The sequence below is a fragment of the Eretmochelys imbricata genome, chromosome 24, assembly GCF_965152235.1.
Source record: "Eretmochelys imbricata isolate rEreImb1 chromosome 24, rEreImb1.hap1, whole genome shotgun sequence".
Taxonomy (NCBI): Eukaryota; Metazoa; Chordata; order Testudines; family Cheloniidae; genus Eretmochelys; species Eretmochelys imbricata.
Window position 1 is genome coordinate 9,565,418 of NC_135595.1, and position 18,811 is coordinate 9,584,228.

Genomic DNA, 18,811 nt, shown 5'->3' on the forward strand with positions numbered 1-18,811 from the left:
CCCCTGCCCCCTGGGCTTTGCACTGGGAGTGAATACAAATATTTTGCATTGTAATGGGGCCAGTTAATCCTAGTGCACGGTTATAGGGTAGGAATGGAACAGAGGAGCGGCCAGGGTGGTGGGGGGAAGGGGCAGTGCGTGTGCAGAGGCAGGGATCTAGGGGAGCGGCCCAGGACCCCTCTGCAACCCCCCACGGGCAGCGAAAGACGGGAGTGACTTGGGGTGCGGAGCCTGCTCCCCTGCCATAGAGACACCCTGCAGCCCCATGCACTCTGCTCCCCCACAGCCAGAGGGGCAGTGCAGGGGGAAGCCCTGGCACCGCCCGCTGGCAGTCTGCACTCCCTGCTCTGGGGTGGGCGTGGAGATGAATGGGGTGCTTGGCTTTCCAGGATCCAGCCCCAAGCTGCGGGAAATGTAAATAAGCAAATGTGCATCTAAATATTTGTCCTTGGTGAGCAGCTTGGGTGAGATGTGGGGGCCAGGATTCTACTGGGTGGGGACTGAGAACCCATTCCCTGCCCCCATGGCAGGGTTGCTTTGCTATTTGACAGAAAACACCCCTGCTTTACCCTTTCCCCACCCAAACCTTCTCCTGAGATCAGTGGGAGATGGGCCATCAGGACTCCTTTTGTTGCCGGCTCCGGGAGGGGCGTGGGGTCTAAGGGTTAGAGCTGGTGGGGAGGGGATCAAGACTCTTGGACCCTGTTGCTATGTATGGAAAGAGTTGTGGTCCAGTGGCGAGAGAAGGGGACCATAACAAATGGGCAAGTGTGCGACCCTACAATGACAAACTGGCATGCACACACTCTCAAATAACAAGGACTTGCTACATTTACAATGACAACCTGGCCCCGGCTTCGCTTCTGTAACCAGCTTGCATGGGCATAACCCTGCAAATAGCAGACTGGCACGTATGTAGCCCTACAATAACAAACTGCTGTGTGTACACAACTCTACCATAACAAGGGGTGTGTGTGCTTGTGTGTGATGGTACAGTAACAAATCACTGTGCACAACCCTACCATAACAGCCGGGTATGTGTGCAACCCTCCAATAACAAACTGCAGTGTGTGCTCACAACCCTACCACAACAATGGGGTACATGCGCAAGCCTACCGTGTGTGTGACGGAAATAACAGCTTTCAGTTCCCAGTTTCCCCATGCAAAGCCGGGGATGGGGGCGGGGAATGAATGATTGTAACACTCCGATCACGCTAGGGACGGGATGTTTGTGTTAAGAGTCATGGGAAGAGCTGGGCCGACTGCAGGAGAAGGGGGAAATCTTTCCCAATCTCACGCTTTCCCAGCCCCTGCCGTGTCCCTTCCCCCCCCCGGGAAATGGCCAGCAGAACTTGCTGCCGGGGGTGGCTTTCGCTGGTGGGAACTGAGCCATTGTGGGAGCGTCTGGGCTGCGTCCGCAATCCAGTGTGGCGAGAGGGCGCCTGGCTTCAGAAACCAGGGCCAGAGGGAGCAATGCTGCTTCACACCAGCCAGGGATCCGGCCCCTTTGCAGGCCTGCGTCTCGTGGAATCGTTTTTGCCCGTGCAAAATGCTGCCCAAGTAGAAGAGATGTGGATCACACACACGAGGAGGTGGGGGATGGGGATCATCCTTGAGATGCTGGGGGCACCGGCAGAGATCAGACCCTGAAGCTCCAGGGGGATTGGACACTGGGGCAATCAGATCCTGCGGCACGCTGCAGGATCAGGCCCTTGATGTTGAAACATTCCCGATTAGTATTAAGCCCTTAAAGATAAAGGCGCAATAAAACCCCACACGGAGGTCAGGTTGGAGCCTCTGGGTGGGTTACAGAAGATGTATTTAGTGGAGGAGGCCAGGCCGACACTTTAAATGAGAAAACCAATCATTGTTCCAAAGAAGAATGAGGTGGTCAGCAAACAGGCCGGGCAGTTACCGCTTCCACAACACTGCCCCTGTGTTTGCATCCCGCTCACACTAACAATTATTCTCACACCCACCGAGGAGATAGTGTGTCGGTGGGCTCTCGGTCCGCTGACAACAGAGTGAAGGACACCTGGTAACCCCCTTGGCGTGTTAATTGGAGCGCGCCTCTATTTTAACAAAACTACTCCTGTGATAAGCCATCATCCCACTAATGAACATCAAACTGCCCCGCACCCTAGTCCCCTTTCCGCCACCTCCTGATTGGGGCTTTACGGGACACGTTATTTGAAATAGCATCTGCACCCGTTGTGGGCAGCGCTGTTGTAGCCGTGCGGGGCCCAGGATATCAGAGAGACACGGTGGGAGAGGGCATATATTTTATTGGACCAGCTTCTGTTGGTGAGAGAGATGAGCTCTCAAGCTTCCCCAGAGCTCTTCTTCAGGACTGGGAAACGTCCTGAGGGTCACAAATACATACAAGGTCACAAATAAATACAAGGTCACAAATAAATACAAGGTGGGGCAGATTGGGTTTCTTCAGGACTGGGAAACGTCCTGAGGGTCACAAATACATACAAGGTCACAAATAAATACAAGGTGGGGCAGATTGGGTTTCAAGGGGCCATTCGAGGTAAAGTGGCCCCTTAACACCCCTGAAGGCCTAGGGGGGAGGAAAGCAGCTGGGTGGGGTTGTCAGTGGGTCACAGACGGAGCAACGGACGCTCCCTGAAAGTGTGTGAGGGGGGCACTGATGCCCAAACTGTGGCCCCGTTCCATGGTGCGATCTGGTGCAGGGTCCTTGTTTGGTGAAGGTGGTTTTGCGTGTGTTAAGGTGTGTATCCCAGACTTTCTCCTTGGAGCATATTCTGTGGTACTGAGGCCCTGGCTGTAGGTAACAGATTTCTTGGTGTGTTTGGGGTGGTTACTGGACCTTTGAAGGTAGGTGTGGCTCGCGGTGGTGTGCCGTGCAGGGGCGGGGCTGTTGGGGTAGAGGCGGAGCATGGGGTGGGGCCTGGGGAAGGGGTGGAGCAGGGGCGAGGCCTTGGGGGAAGAGGTGGGCAGGGGTGGGGTCTTGGGGGAAGAGGCAGGGCAGGGGTGGGGTCTCGGCGGCCCAGTTACCAGCCATTAGAAAGGTGGTCAGCCTATCCATTACGGAAGCTGGTTGCGATGTCCAGGAAGTGGATGCTGGTGTGGGAGTGTTCCTGAGAGAGTTTAATGGACGGGTGGGGGTTGTTGAAGTTGTGGGATGTATCATGGAAAATATCATCCATGTGTCTCAGGTGTATCATTGGTTTCATGGTACATTTTTTCCAGAAATATGTGTTCACTACTTACGCTAAACCATCTGTTCCGCCTTATATTTCGCTGGGACTCTCTGAGTACGTTTCCAGCCCCGGAGAAGAGCCTGTGTAGCTTGAAAGCTTGTCTCTCTCACCAACAGAAATTGGTCCAGTAAAAGATATTCCCTCCCCCAGCTCGTCCATCTGCACCAGTCTCCTTCCCATACTATCACTATAGATAGCGGTTTAATAAAACATTCACAGTTCTTAAAAACACTCGTTAAAAGCCCTGCAGAGACCAGTTATAACCAAAACAGAGCCACAGCTTACCCTCGGGTCTTGTCCTTGTCTCCAGCTCATTTTTAACTTTCTCACACTACCGACCTCAATTTCCCACACTGCCCGAGTTGGGCTAATTTCTACTTAACCTAAGCTACACCCGAGGCACCTGGGGAGTCTGGATGCCTGCTGCGGGTTCCGGAGGAGGTGGGGTGATCGAACCCAAGGGCACTAATTTGGATTGCAGTTGCCAGGTGTTTTCTTACAGTCCGACACTCCGGTCGTTGTCCCCGGTCCAGCCCTGGTGAGGGCTGCGGTGGTTCACTGTGGGCCCTGTCTCTGTGGCTTTGGCTACACTGCAATGAAAAGCCCACGGCAGCAGGTCTCCGAGCCTGGGTCAATTGACTCAGGCTCGTGGGGCTAACGGTAGCAAAGGAGACATCTGAGCCTAGGTTCCGAGACCCCGCAAAGTGGGAGGGTCTCATAACCCTGAGATGGGCACTGTGGGTCTGTAATTGCAGTGTAGACGTATCCAGTGTGATCAGACCCCTGTTGCCAGGGCTGGCCCGGCTGTGAAAGCCACGCAGTTGGCGTTGGTGGCCCTTTGGGCTGCGTGTGGGGACAGAGTGAGCGGGCCAGGCTGACAACAGGCACGGTGGAGTCGCACCCGTGTGGCCTTGAGCACTGCATCCCGTCATGCGGGTATCAGCTGGGCTTTGCTTATCTGGCACCTTGTGAAACAGCCGCGGCGGGCAGGGTTGGCTGCTTTTACAGAGGGGAAAGAACTTGTTCCCTGTCACACAGGAAATCATAGAGATGAGAACCCAGGAGTCCTGATGGACAGGTTCATCTGCTTTAACCACTAGACCCCACTTCTCTACCAGAGCCGGGGGTAGAACCCAGGAGTCCTGACTCCAAGTCCCCCTTGCTCTAACCACTAGACCCCCACCTCCCTCCCAGAACCAGGGATAGAACCCAGGAGTCCTGATTCCCAGCCCCCCCCGCTCTAACTACTAGACCCCACTCCTTTCCCAGAGCTGGGGGTAGAACCCAGAAGTCTGCAACATTACAGAGGACAAGGGGTGGTGAGAGGGCAATTGTAACAAACCTGGAACTTGCTTTTGCCGAGGGCTGGGGCACAGGGACGGGTGGATGGAGGAGCTGGATGGGTGAGGAGGGAAAGGCCCCCCGCATCCTGCATGGAGGAGACTCAGCCATGTGGGCGAGGTCTGATCAGAGCCCCCACCCTTCCCTAACCTTGCAGCCCTGAGGCTCCCTGCTGAGCCTGGCTTGTCCCCAGAGATGATGGCCCTGCTGCTCTGCTCTGCTGGTGTTTCAGGCCTGCTTTGCAGTGGGGTGTGCCTGGGGGGTGGGGGGCGTGAGGGAATCGGGCTCCGTCTGTGGCTGGTGGGGGATAGCAGGGAGGGGTGTCTCAGCCATGGTGGGGATGGTGCCCTGACACGCTCCTCTGCTCCGAGGCCCTGGGCCTGCATGGTCACTGTCACTTGCTGCTTTGGGCTAGTGCCCAGACAAAGGGCTTGTGGACAGATCCAGGGCCCGTTCCGGCTTCTGCTGCTGACTCTAATTGTGACCTTGGAGGAATCGCTCAATCTCTCCAGGCCCCACCTGTGGGACAAGGGCACTTCCTGTGTCTGTAGAGACCGGGAGCTCTTCAGGGCGGTAACTGGCTCTCACGCTCCCCGGGCAGCGACCTGCTCGACAGGGCCCTGATCTCGGTCACTCTGTGTCTGGGCAGCACCTGGCACCAGGGGGCCCTGATCTCTGTTACTTCGTGTCTGGGCAGCGCCTGGCATGACAGAGCCCCGATCTTGGTCACTCTGTGTCCATGCAGCACCCGGCATGCGGGGGCCCTGATCTCGGTTACTCTGTGTCTGGGCAGCGCCCCCACAATGGGGCCCTGATCTCTGTTATTGTGTGTCCGTGTAGCGCTTGGCATGACGGCCCCTGATCTCGGCTAGAGCCTCTAATACTGATAAGAATTCTAACGTTGGTTCTTGCACCCCATTTCTAGCTGGGAGAGATGGGGAGTGCTGTGGGGGGGGATTCAGAGCAATTGATTTGTGCCCCCTCCTTTGTAGGCAGTCGGCCGACGGCCTGGAGAGACCAGTGCTTTGGCACCGGGAGCAGTCCGGCCCGAGCCCATTGTTTATGGCCATGGTGTCCTTAGGTTTGGCTCTGTCTCCTGCCAGTGATTACCTCATGCTAACCGCTCACTTTAATTAGAGTAGGGGGGCAGCTGCCAGGAGCCCCCCGTGCCTTCAATCCAGCAACTGTGCGAACAGAAGACCTGCCTGAAATTGCCTCCCCTCCACACCAGCCTCCCTGGGGGATGGGCAGGGGCAGTGGAGTGTGGGGAGGGGCATTTGCCCTTGTAACAAACCAGAGGATCCAAGCAGGTAGCAGCCAGCTTACAAGAGTTGCAGAGCTCCAGGCTGGAGCTGTGGGGGGGTCAGGGGTCTGCTATTCGCCCCCGGGCAGGCAGGCAGGCAGGCAGACCGTCTCCCGCCCCGTCCACCCCTCTGCTCTTCTCCCTGGGGTGAAGGGTTCTGATGCAATGGGTCGGAGCTGCCGATCTTGGAGTCATGGCATTGCTCAAATCAGGATGTCTCACAGCGTTATTTGCTTCCTGCTATTGTCACAGACACTCTCAGGTCCCTCCCTTCCCTCATCAGAGCCGGGCCAGAGGCTGAGAAGGGGAGCCGATGGTACCTGGCATCCGCTGGGATGATTAGAGCCAGGCCCGGCAGAGCAATCAGACGCTGCCATGCTGCAGCCCGGAGCAGTGGCCTGAGCTGACTCCCTCATGCTGCACCGATGACCTCCCGCCCCCCAGAAACTGGGCTGAAATCCCAGAAACTCATCCCACTTGCTGGGCATGACAGGGTTCCAGGTGCGAAGGGCTAATTTGCTAGCCTGATCCAGCCTTTGTCTTCCTGTGTGCCCGAAAAGGTTGTGCAGCGTTGCGGGGTGGTTGCTAAACCACTGAAGCGCTCCACCCCAGAGGTGGCTGCATTTCAGTCCCAGGCAAGCAATCCCTCTGCACGCTTACCAGGTAGCTCTTAATGTGCTGCTGTGCCCCACCCCAGCAATGGCAACCTGTCAGCGCTGGATGAGCAATCCCATTGCAGCATTGCTGTTAATCAGCTGCTGTGCTGCACCCCAGCGGGGGCTGCGCTTCTGTGGCAGGGGAGGTGATCCTCATAAGTTAGCATTCTGGGCTCCATCAGGATATAAACTGCTCACCACTTGGCTGCTAGAATTGCCTTCTTGGATACTGTGTCAATCTATCTAGAGCCTGAGCATCACCGCTGCTGCCTGGTGGCTGGAATCAGAACTGCTTAACTGTGTGTCATAAGCCCTGGATGGCTAACAGCCTGTGGGGGATTCTCCTCTAGCTCAGGTGACAGGAGAAGCTGAAATCTAACCCCATGGGCTGGATAGTGGTGAAGCCCTGGGTTTGTTCCAGCAGCTGCCCCCCGTGCCCCATCCGTTCTGCTGCAACCTTCCCTTCCTCCACCTGGCGTGGTTTAATGCCCTTGGGGAAGACTTTCAAAGGGGGAGAAGACCCCCCCCCCACGTTAAACCAGACTGTGCTGGAATACAGCTCCTATTGCTCCAAGAGCACTTCCCGGCCGGCTCTTAGGCTAGGTCTGGAGGCTCAGGCACAGAGATGGCTGCAGGGCTGCGCATGGGGGGTGATTACGGGTGGCATAGCCACCCCACTAACTAGGGCCATGAAAGAGTGACTCTGTATGAGAGTGCCAGGCCACGTACCCTGCCTCCTCCTCCCGGCCCATTTCACACAAGCCTGTTCCTGCTTCCAGTGAGGTCAGTAGCCAAACTGCCCTTGGCAGCTGCCTGTGCCCATCCATAGAGTGTGCGAGCACCTCACTGCATGTCCTGGCTCACAGCCTCCCCCCTCCACCTGGTTCTAATCACCACCCCACTCTCCTTCCAGGGATAGAACCCAGGAGTCCTGACTCCCAGCCACGCCCTGCCCTGCTCAAACCACTGCACCCCACTCCCTTCCCAGCACTGGGCAATAGAACCCAGGAGTCCTGACTCCCAGCCATGCCCCCCCAGCTCTAATCACTGCACCCCACTCCCTTCCCAGTATTGGGCAATAGAACCCAGGAGTCCTGACTCCCAGCGACACCCCCCCGGCTCTAACCACTGCACCCCACTCCCTTCCTAGCACTGAGAAATAGAACCCAGGAGTCCTGACTCCCAGCCATGCCCCCCCCCCCAGCTCTAACCACTGCACCCCACTCCTTTCCCAGCACTGAGAAATAGAACCCAGGAGTCCTGACTCCCAGCCATGCCCCCCCGGCTCTAACCACTGCACCCCACTCCCTTCCCAGCGCTGGGCAATAGAACCCAGGAGTCCTGACTCCCAGCTCTCTGCCCTAGCCACTAGACCTTGCTCGTTGCCAGAGCTGGAAACAGAATCCCGCAGCCCCAACTCCCAGCCCTGAACTCTGCCCGCTGCTCCGGCCTGCCTTCCCCCAGCTGAACCTGCTCCGATTTCCCCCTCCCCGGGGGACTGCATTAGGAACCTTCTAGCAGCTGCCCCAGCTCAGCTTTCTAACAAGCGGAGGGAGCAGGGGAGCCGCCCCTAGGGTGAGGCCGGCCCCCGCAGCTCAGTTCATTTGAGAGCCGGGGCCGTTGAGTGGGGTTTGATTTCCCTCCCGGGATGGCACGTGCAGGGCTGGGTTTCCGGGGGGGGGCAGGGGGTGGCTGGCGCTGCAGCAGAACCGCAGGTGTGCCGCATTTAATCATTAAGATGTTCGATGAAATCTATCGCCTGCCAAACGCAATCGAGGGAGGCAGCAGAATGCAAACCACCCCGGGCGCGTCCCCAGGGGGGCGCTGGGCACTGCTCCCATTAACCCTTTCCAGGGAAGTTAGAGAGAGGGTCCTCCTGGCACGGATCCACGGGGCTGGCCCGTGCTCTGACCTGTAACCAGTCCCTTGCGAGGGACCCCTTTAGCAGGCTGGGACCCCAGGGGCCTCAGTTCCACGGGGGCAGGCCCGGGGCTTGCAAGATGCTGAGACTGGCCCATTGGGCACCAGCGAGCCGGGTCTCTCTCCAGGGCTCCCTGCAGTGAATCCAGCCCAGCCAGACTCCAGCGGGGCGCAGTGCTCTCAGTGGGTACCTGCAGCCACAGCCGACAGCCTTCTCCCAGGATGGTTTGTTCGTCGCCTGGCTGCAGAATCTGAAAGTCCTGAGGCCAGCAAAGAGAGACAAAGGTGGAGCCATGGGCCATGCTGGCTAAGCCAATGCGATCAGCCTGCCATGCTGTCACACGGACTCCATTTAACTTCGCCACCTCGGCTCAGCTTCCCCAGGGAAAATCGCCTTCCTCTGGGCTGCTGTTTGCTTGTGGGCAAGTTCTGGGCATTGTCCCTCTTCGGATTCTCTCTTGGTCCCTTTGGTCTGCCCCTGACAGAGAGGCTATTCCGCCCATGCCCCGTCTCCAGCTCTGCTGCAAGAGCACTGTTAACCCCTTTGCGCCCGCTGAGTAGCAATGCAAAATGTGGGGGAAACTGAGGCGCACAGGGGCTTCAGAGCAATACTATGGAAAATTCCCATTTCGCCCTGATAACCCATGAGACACGCATGCGTCCGCGGGGCCAAATTGGCGAGGTTCCCCCTAAAATAGCACTGTTGCGTAGACAAGTCCTTTGGCATCATCCCCAGCTGGTGATAATATTAGGTGTATTAAGGTAGTGCCGAGATGACCCAGCTGAGATCGGGGCCCCATTATGCAGGGCACTGCACAGACACAGCGTGGGACACGGTCCCTGACCCCAAGGGTGTAGGCCTAGATGCCTATGGGAGTCAGGTATCTGAATACCTTTGAGGATCTGGGCCTCACAGGCTAAATAGACAAGGAGTTGGCAGGGAAACTGAGGCACGGAGCAAGAAAGGGCTTACTCAAGGTCAGTAGGAATAGAGCCCAGGTATGCTGTCTCCCAAGCCACTAGGTAACGCTGCTGCCTTGGCCTGCAAGGATTGTATTTCCCTGGGGCGGTTTAACCCTCGAAAGCCTGTGGTAGTTAGCCGTGAGGAATCCCCCTTGCCACCCGGCCCGTGGAGGAGCAGCCATGTCCCAGGTGCTAGCGGAATTGCAGGCGATGGGGTTAAATTGCCGAAGTCGGAGTGACTCAGAGCCCCAATCAAATCAAATTACCACCCAACAACCCATTAATCTCCCTCACCCGCGGTTCATCTGCATTGGCTGCCGTGCCCAGAGGCAACAAATTAGACGCTATTTATCAGTAAGCGGGCGAACGGATTAATCAATATGGCATTTACGGTCCCGCTGGCTGCAGGAGGAAGAACCCAAGTAGTAACGAAATTGTTCCAAGTTCCCTTCTGTGGCGTGGCGGTGACCCGTTCAGTGACTCAGAGCCCCAATCAAATCAAATTACCACCCAGCCACTGAGGGGCGCTCAGCGGCTGGGTGATGCCAGTGGAGTCTGGCACCGGGATCTGCAGGAAGGGGGGCATTGGAGGAGGTGGTTGTTCTAACGCCCCAATGTGGCACTTGGGGGCGCTGCTGCTGCCTTGTGGCTGAGCCCTGAATAGCAGTGCTGGATGAGTCACCAGCTAAGGCACTGGGCATTAGGGCACCTGGGTTCTAGGCCTGGCTCTGGCAGATCTTCTGCCTCAGTTTCCCCTCCCATCCTTAGTCTGTCTCGTCTGTCTAGATTGTTAGCTCCGAAGGGCAGGGGTATCCCTCACTGTGCGTCTGGGCAGTGCCCGGTGCAACGAGGTCCTGATCTCAGGATCATAAGACCAAGGACTGAAGAGTCCATGAGGACAGCCCTCCCCTGCTGGCAGCCACATGGGGTAATTCTAGTTAACTAGCTTCCCCTTAGGGTGTTATCCTGCTGCCCACCACTGAGGTGTCTGGGCACCTTCCACATAAAATCAGGAGCAATAGCAAAGCCCCTAATGGACTTGATGGAGTCTCTGGCTCTTCTCCCTTTCTGGGCCCGGAACTCTGCTTAGGGTAGGTTTTGTGGGGGTGGGAAGGGATTGGTAGGGTTGGGAGTAAAAGGAGCGTTTGTCCTGTGGCAGAAAGGCTCCCTGGCAGAAGAAGGTGGTGCGACACCTCCTAAAGCTGGTCAGACTCTGGATCCGCCTGGTCTCCTCGGGGAGTTTGGTCGTGTCCCCAGCTCTCCCGCGCCCCAGCCTGCCTTGTCCCGGCTCCGCTCAGCTGTCGCGGGCGTGTGTCGATGGATATTCACTCCCTGAAATTGCTGAGCCATTTGTGGCTGGGAGAATTAGGAGCAGGGCCTCAAACGGGCGGGGGATGCTGAGTGGGGCTGGTGCAGGGACTGGCGCATGGTGGCCTGAGCCACGCAGGGGATGGGCAGCCGTGTGCCGTACCAGGCTGTCCATCGTCTCCACTGTCGTGGAGTTAGGGGGACCCAGCCTGGAGGTGACAGAGGCCCAGGGCACCAGGGCCGGGAGGAAGGGTGAGCTGGAGGCGAAAGGAATAGCTGCGGGATGGGGGCATGTTACCCAGGGTTTTTAGACCCCACAGCAGGGCAACTTCACTGTTTCACTCAGGCAGCGTCAGGAAATCAATCAGTGGGAACACAGCAATTCCATCTGATAAAAGATTAATGCGAGTAACGGTGCGCTATCTAAAATGCAGTTTATTAGATTTAAGCACACACAGGCAGAAGCAACAGGTTTAGGACACTCCAGATATTTACCTTAATTCTGAAACAATATTGGGTAATTAACAGCGGGTTCGCAGTGGCCAGTTGCTCACCCACTGGGGAAAAACCGGTGTTATGAAAAAACATTCCTCAAAATGGCTTCAGAGGACGGCTTTGAAGTCCACTATATTAGCTAGTTTTTTATAACTCGCTTTTATAAAAGACACAGGTTACAATCACCCCTAGAAAATTATTACATTTTAAAATTTGTAATAAATGTTTCATATTGAAGGCACCCAGACGTAAGGATTTTTATTTACTTAATTTATTTTTACTTTTATTTGTTCACTTGTTTTCCCCCTTTTTCCATTCTAATTAGCAGAAACTGCCAGCTCGTTTTGACCTTGGCTCTAAAAGCCTGCTTTCCAATTAACCCTCTACTGTGTGGTGTTTTATTTGATTAATTTGTGATGGCTGAATGCACATAATATGGTTGCAATTAGTTTGATTACAATCTGGGGTACACACACCCCTTAAATCTGGGGTAACAGGGAGCACCCGCTGTTAGGATCCAGACTGGGTCTCGCCCTGGAAAGCGTCAGAGAACTTCAATCTTCAGCCCCTGCCCTTCCCCGAAAATGGTGTTAAATTCACCCCCAAATATGAGAATGATTGGGTGTGGAGGGGAGTGTTAGTCCTGACTCCAAATCCCCTGCTCTAATCATTACACCCCACTCCCTTCCCAGAGCTGGGAAATAGAACCCAGGAGTCCTGACTCCCAGCCCCTGGCTCTAACCACCAGACCCCACTCCCCTCCTTGAGCTAGATATGAAATTCAGGCGTCCTGACTGCTAGCCCTGTGCTGTGCCCACTGACCCATCCTGTCTCCCGCAGCTCTACCCGCTTTGATTGCCCTCTCCCCTGCTAAACTCCCAGGCTTCAGCCAGAATTTTCACAAGAGCATTGCACGTTGGATGCACATTGCTCTCCTTACGCGGTCGTGCACACACACACATGCATGCACAAATGCATATGCGCACATCCACACACGTGTGTGAATGCACACGCACATTTCTGCATGCCCCTTCTAAAGATCTGGCTCCTGTTGGGGGCTCTGCACACTTGGCCTCCAGACCCCGAGCCCTCATGGGAGTCAGGCCCATTTCTGTCCCCCGCTAGTTACAGCCGAGAGGAGGTTGGAAAGCTCAGGCTCGCCTGTGGCTTCTGCTCTTTGTTTGCACCTCTCTGGGCTGGGGAGGGCAAGGAGCCAGTGTGGTTGGCTCTGCTTTTGGCTGGAGCCAGCCTGGGGCCACCCAGAGCTGGTCACTGCCCCTCGGGTGGGGGAGGGGAGGGGAGGGGGAATGCTTGAATTCCCCAAAAAGGAGAGGGAAAGCAGCTGGTCAGTTTCAAGAGGCGCTCAGGAAGGATCAGGGCTCCAGCCAGTTAGACCTAGGGGTGGGGACTGCCCCAGGGACACCCCCCTGCGAACCGCCACAGCGGAGTGCATCCTCCAGCCTGGGAAACCCCCACTGTCATCGCACAGCTCAGCCCCACGGAGCGTGGCCCAGATCCCCAGCAGGTGTAAATGGGCATCACTCCGTTGGAGTCAATGGGCCAGATCCCCCACGGGGTAAACGCGCGTCACTCCATTGGAGTCAATGGGGTCAGAACCCCCGCGGTTTAAATCAGTGAAGTTAATGGAGCTGCGCTAGCTTGCGTCCGCTAACGATCTGGCTCTGGGCCCTGCCCATTAAATCAAACCTGCATGTGCTTAAAGCACCTGGGTGTGTCTCTGAGCTCAGGGCCCAGTGACCAGGCAGGTCCCATCTCCGTTGGGACTTCTAGGCATTAGTGGAATACAAATAACGAATGCAGGGGGGCCGATGCACCGTGGCCCGGCCGCCGGGCAGTTGCCTGCACCAGTGCAAAGTGGAGGGGTGTGGGTGGGAGGGGGGACTCTCTTTGCCCTGATGCAAACGACTGGCTGACCACAGGGCGACAGGGCATTGGACCCGCTGAGCCTAGTTCAGGGGAAGGATTCGGGGTGGGAGGGCAGCTGCATGAGCATGCAGGTATCCATGCACGTCCTAGCTTGTGCATAGAGATCGGTGCTCTGTGTGTGTGTGGGGGGGGGTGTGCACCACGGTAATCAGTGCAGCTGAGCACCTCTGGACTGGCTTTGACGAGCGTCGGGCCGGTGAGGTCTGGGCCACGGCGCAGGCTGCAATCCGGTGTCGTTCCCGTGCCCGAGGCGAGCCATAACTTACCCCGTTGTTGACTCTCCCCACACCAACAGTAGTTAGCTGTGATACATTGGGGGCTCTTTAATAATTAAGAAGAAAGTTGGCAGCCCTTAAAATGGCTCCCCGCCTGCGCTAGGATTCACACTGGGGCTGGTACTTCGCCTCCTTAGACGACGTGACTTCATTCGCTTCAGCGATGGCTTCCAAGTGCCACCTGCCACCCACACCGTCATGTGTACACAGAGACCTGCGTGCAAAACTCCTGCGCACACAAACGTGCACACACATATATATACATGCCCACGTGCATGCACCCACACGCACATCCTGTACCTACCTGCACACCCGTGCAGGCATCCAGATACACGCTCGTGCACATGCACACACCCGAGCACACGCGTGTGCACGCACACGGATGTACGTGCACAGCCACACCTGTGCGCATGCGTACACACGTGCAAACACGCCTGCACACGCGCAGGTGGACACATACATGTACATGTGCATACGTCCACATGCAGACTCATGCACACACATGCAAGCATCTGCATGTGCGCTCTTGTACATGCACACCCGTGCAGGCGTCCATATACACGCTCGTACACATGCACACACCCGAGCACACGCGTGTGCACGCACACGGATGTACGTGCACAGCCACACCTGTGTGCATGCCTACACACGTGCAAACACACCTGCACACACACATAAGCACACATATGTGCGTGCACACACAAGCCCTCCTCTCCTGTGGAGCAACCCCTCCTCCTTCCACCACATTGTGCAAAGCCGAGCCGGCTTCCTCCCCTGTAGTGGTGGCCTTGCCAGCCTTGAGCGGTGTGAATCCTGCGTCGGTGTCAGCCGTTCACAGCGGCTAAAGGCAGCTGCAGTTTGGTGCAGAATGGGCATTGGCCATGGCAGCCTGGCATTTTGTCAGGGGCGGGTGCCACAACGGAAATGGGGCTGCCAGCCAGCCAGCTCTGCCCTTGTTAACCCTTTGAGGCCGGCCGTCATTGGGCAGCATGGACTAGTGATTAGAGCACTGGGCTGAGAGTCAGAACTCCTGGCCCCAGTGTGAATCCTGGGCTCAATTCCCTGCCACGTGTCCTGAAGCACATTACGTTGCCCCACCATGCCTCAGTTTCCCTACCCGTAACATGGGTCTGACAGTGACCACAATAAGCCATTGTTTGTAAAGCACCTTGTAGGGTCTCTCATGGATGCTATTGTAGGGTCCTTCACAGACACTGACTTGTTATTGTAGGGTCTCCTAATGATGCAGCCCGATGCTCTCCCCTCTCCCATCCCACTCACACCACCCCCTGCCCTGACCCTTGGCATTAATAGTGATTTATTGTCTTGAATTTAATTATTTACGTTTCAAATAATAAAGGCGGCTTTAGGAGTCCTGACCTCATTAATGGTCCAGTCGATACAATTGCATGGATGCTTAACGCCCCGCCTCCACCGGGCTGCTCTGGGCACTAGGCACGCTGACCGCCCAGTTGGGGTGAGGGCGGGCAGGGGTCTGAGCTGGGGGGCACTCACCAGTAGGAGAAGACAGGAGTGGGTCTGACCTGGGGGGGGGGCACATGCCCGGGGATGGCACAGCATAGCAGCTCCGTAGTTCTCCTTTAACTAAAATCTGTGATGTGCCCGGAACTTATTGCCTTCGAACCCAGGAGTCCTGACTCCCCTGGCCGCGAGACCATGCTCCTTTGAGGAACCCAGGAGTCCTGACTCTCCAGCTCCTCCCTGCTGTAACCACTAGAGCCCTTTCCCCTCCCAGAGCTGGGATCACAGCCCAGGACTCCAGGTTCCCACCCCGCACCCTGCTTTAACCACTAGGCCCCGCTCCGTTCCTAGAGCTGGGAAGAGAACCCAGGTGCCCTGGCTCAGCAATGCTCAAAGGCAGGAGCACGTCCTACTGACCGACCCCCCCACACACAGATACACACAGCTCCGCACCCCCTGCTGGGGCACTGCACTGGCTCAGAGAAGAGCGCCCTCTGCTGGGGCAGCAGCTGCGCTCTTCCCCACCTGTCCCCAGTACTACACAAGGGCTTTGGCTCAGCACTGCCTCCTGTTGGGTCTCCCCCGCCAGGCTGCACTCGTATCGACGCCCCCCACCCGGCGCTGGGAAACACCAGGCTCCAAAGAGTTCACCGGGCCAGGTCTCCTCTCAGCAGCAGCCTGTTGGCTTTGGCTGGGGAGCCAGACCAGGACAAGGGCTGCTGTGGTTTCCTCTTGTCCACCACAGGAATCAGCCACTGGGTGTTTGACAGGAGTCAGGACTCCTGGTTCCCAGCCACTCCACTGAGACCAGTGGACCCCACTCCCCTCCCAGAGCTCGGAACAGAACCCAGGAGTCCTGGCTCCCAGCCCCCCACTTTAACCACTAGACCCCACTCCCCTCCCAGAGCTTCATTCCCAGCATTGGGCTGGATGTCAGGACTACTGGGTTCTATTTCTGGCTCTGCTCTGCCCTGTTGTGTGACTGTGGTCACTGTGGGAGGCAGGATAAAAGGGTGGATGGACCCTGGTCTGATCCAGTCCGGAAGTTCCTGTATTTCCTTCCATTAAAACACATAGAGAGTGAGCCCCTAAGAACACCCCACTCATTGCACTGATGGCTGCTGGCTCAGTTGTCAATGAGAACAGGTAGCCTGGTATCATGGGGGGGCCCTGCTCTCAGTTGTGCCAGGCACTGAACACACCCGACAGGCTCTCAGTCAGGGTCTCTGCAGCGCCCGGCACAACGGGGCCCTGCTCTCAGTCGGGGTCCGTGCAGTGCCCGGCACAACGGGGCCCTGCTCTGGCCCGGGGTCCGTGCAGTGCCCGGCACAACGGGGCCCTGCTCTCAGTCAGGGTCTGTGCAGCGCCCGGCACAACGGGGCCCTGCTCTCGGTCGGGGTCTGTGCAGCGCCCGGCACAACGGGGCCCTGCTCTCGGTCGGGGTCTGTGCAGCGCCCGGCACAACGGGGCCCTGCTCTGGCCCGGGGTCCGTGCAGCGCCCGGCACAACGGGGCCCTGCTCTCAGTCAGGGTCTGTGCAGCGCCCGGCACAACGGGGCCCTGCTCTCGGTCGGGGTCTGTGCAGCGCCCGGCACAACGGGGCCCTGCTCTCAGTCGGGGTCCGTGCAGCGCCCAGCACAACGGGGCCCTGATCTCGGTCGGGGTCTGTGCAGCGCCCGGCACAACGGGGCCCTGCTCTCGGTCGGGGTCTGTGCAGCGCCCGGCACAACGGGGGCCCTGATCTCGGTCGGGGTCTGTGCAGCGCCCGGCAAAACGGGGGCCCTGATCTCGGTCGGGGTCTGTGCAGCGCCCGGCAAAACGGGGCCCTGCTCTCAGTCGGGGTCCGTGCAGCGCCCGGCAAAACGGGGGCCCTGATCTCGGTCGGGGTCTGTGCAGCGCCTGGCACAACGGGGCCCTGCTCTCGGTCGGGGTCTGTGCAGTGCCCGGCACAACGGGGCCCTGATCTCGGTCGGGGTCTGTGCAGTGCCCGGCACAACGGGGCCCTGATCTCGGTCGGGGTCTGTGCAGCACCTGGCACAACAGGGCCCTGCTCTCGGTTGGGGTCTGTGCAGCACCTGGCACAACGGGGCCCTGCTCTCGGTCGGGGTCTGTGCAGCGCCCGGCACAACAGGGCCTTGCTCTGGCCCGGGGTCTGTGCAGCGCCTGGCACAATGGGGGCCCTGCTCTTGGCCAGCATGACCATAATACACATATCAACAGCCAGTGCCCTGGATCTCACTGCAGCGGCTGTTCCGCAGGCTGGAATGAGATCGGCCCCACGCTCCTTGGCCTTGGGCTGGCCAGCACCCAGGGACTTCCAACGGGCTGGTCTTGGCGCTCGCATATGGTGTCACGCTCCACACAGCAAACTCTATGGGGGGCAATTACCTTCTGCCGAGAACCGTCCGGGAGATCAGCCAAGGGAGCTGGGAAGAACATGAAGGGGGAGGCAGCTTAGCTGGGTCGCTGAGCCCTGGACATCCTTCGCTCCCCCAGGCAGCTTAAACTCTTGATGCTCCTGTGCAGAACGTAGATCATGAGTGAGGCACGAGTTTCTCCAGCCAGGGCATGTTTCCTGGAAAGCCCCTGGGTGATTCAGCCCTGTGGTTCCAAGCTAAAGCCCGTACGAGCCCCGAGCTCAGGCTCTCTCTGTTTCCCCACCGTGCTCTGCACCTCTGGAGTCCCCCGTCCCCCTCGCCACGTTTTACAACAGTGCCGTCCCATTGCACCATCTGACTGTTGTTTGGGATGCTGTGGTAGCACCAACCAAGATCAGGGTCCCCTTGTGCTGGGGGCTGCACAGATGCACGGTGAGAGACAGTCCTGGCCCCAGAGAGCTCACAGCATGAGCAGAGCAGACAAAGGGTGGGGGGGGCAGGTCTCCAAGCTCTTTGTGGCAGGGATTTTCCCTTAGTTCAGATCAGCTCAGTGTCCAGCATAATGGGGCCCTGCTCTCAGTCGGTGTCTGTGCAGCGCCCGGCACAATGGCGCCCTGCTCTCGCCCAGGGTCTGTGCAGCGCCTGACACAACAGGGCCCTGCTCTCAGCTGGGGTCTATCCAGCGCCCAGGACAACGGGGCCCTGCTCTCAGTCAGTGTCTGTGCAGCACCTGGCATAACAGGGCCCTGGTCTCGCCCGGGGTCTGTGCAGCACCTGGCACAATGGGGCCGTGGATCCTCTTGCAGCGGCTGCTTCCCCAGGAGCTGGCAGGGCCCCGCGTGGGCAGCGGGCAATCTGCCCTCAATTCCCTGCTCTGCACAGAGACCGGCTCCCTCCTCAGGATTTCCCACACGTGTTAGCAATCAAGGCCGATCAGACCTTTCTGAGGGAGCTGGAGTGGAAAGCGAAACAATTACACCCCTGTTATATCCCCCCTCCTGCTCTTTCTCTTAGGGACTCCCCCCATGCATTTCATTTCCTCTTCACTGAGCCCAATTAAAACGCCACATTTCCGTCACGGATCCGATCTGCTTTTGTTTCCCTCCGACGCAGCCCAGCGAGCCTGGCAATCTTGGGTTTGCAGTGGGCGGGGAGGGGGGTGAGAATATCCCTGGTCCCCGGGGGCAGGCGCGGCGGCCGCGCAGCTGGACTCAGATGTCAGAGCGACGGAGAGAGGGAAATTGACTGGGAAAGAGGCTGTGGTCGCAAAGCTTCAGTTGTACCGCCTCCGTGTCTGGAGAACTTCATTCGTCCCGCAGGGAGCAGCTGAGCGCCTCGTGAGTCCCCCCCCCGGGCCCCATGCTCCCCGGGCACTGCCCAAGAGCCAGCCCTTTGGTCCAGGCTGGGAGCAATGGGATCTGGCAGGGCTGGGATAGCATGGGGGGCGGGGGGTTGTGGGTTGGGACAGAGGGGCACTGACAGTTTGATCGGGGCCCCGAGACTGGAACTGCGGC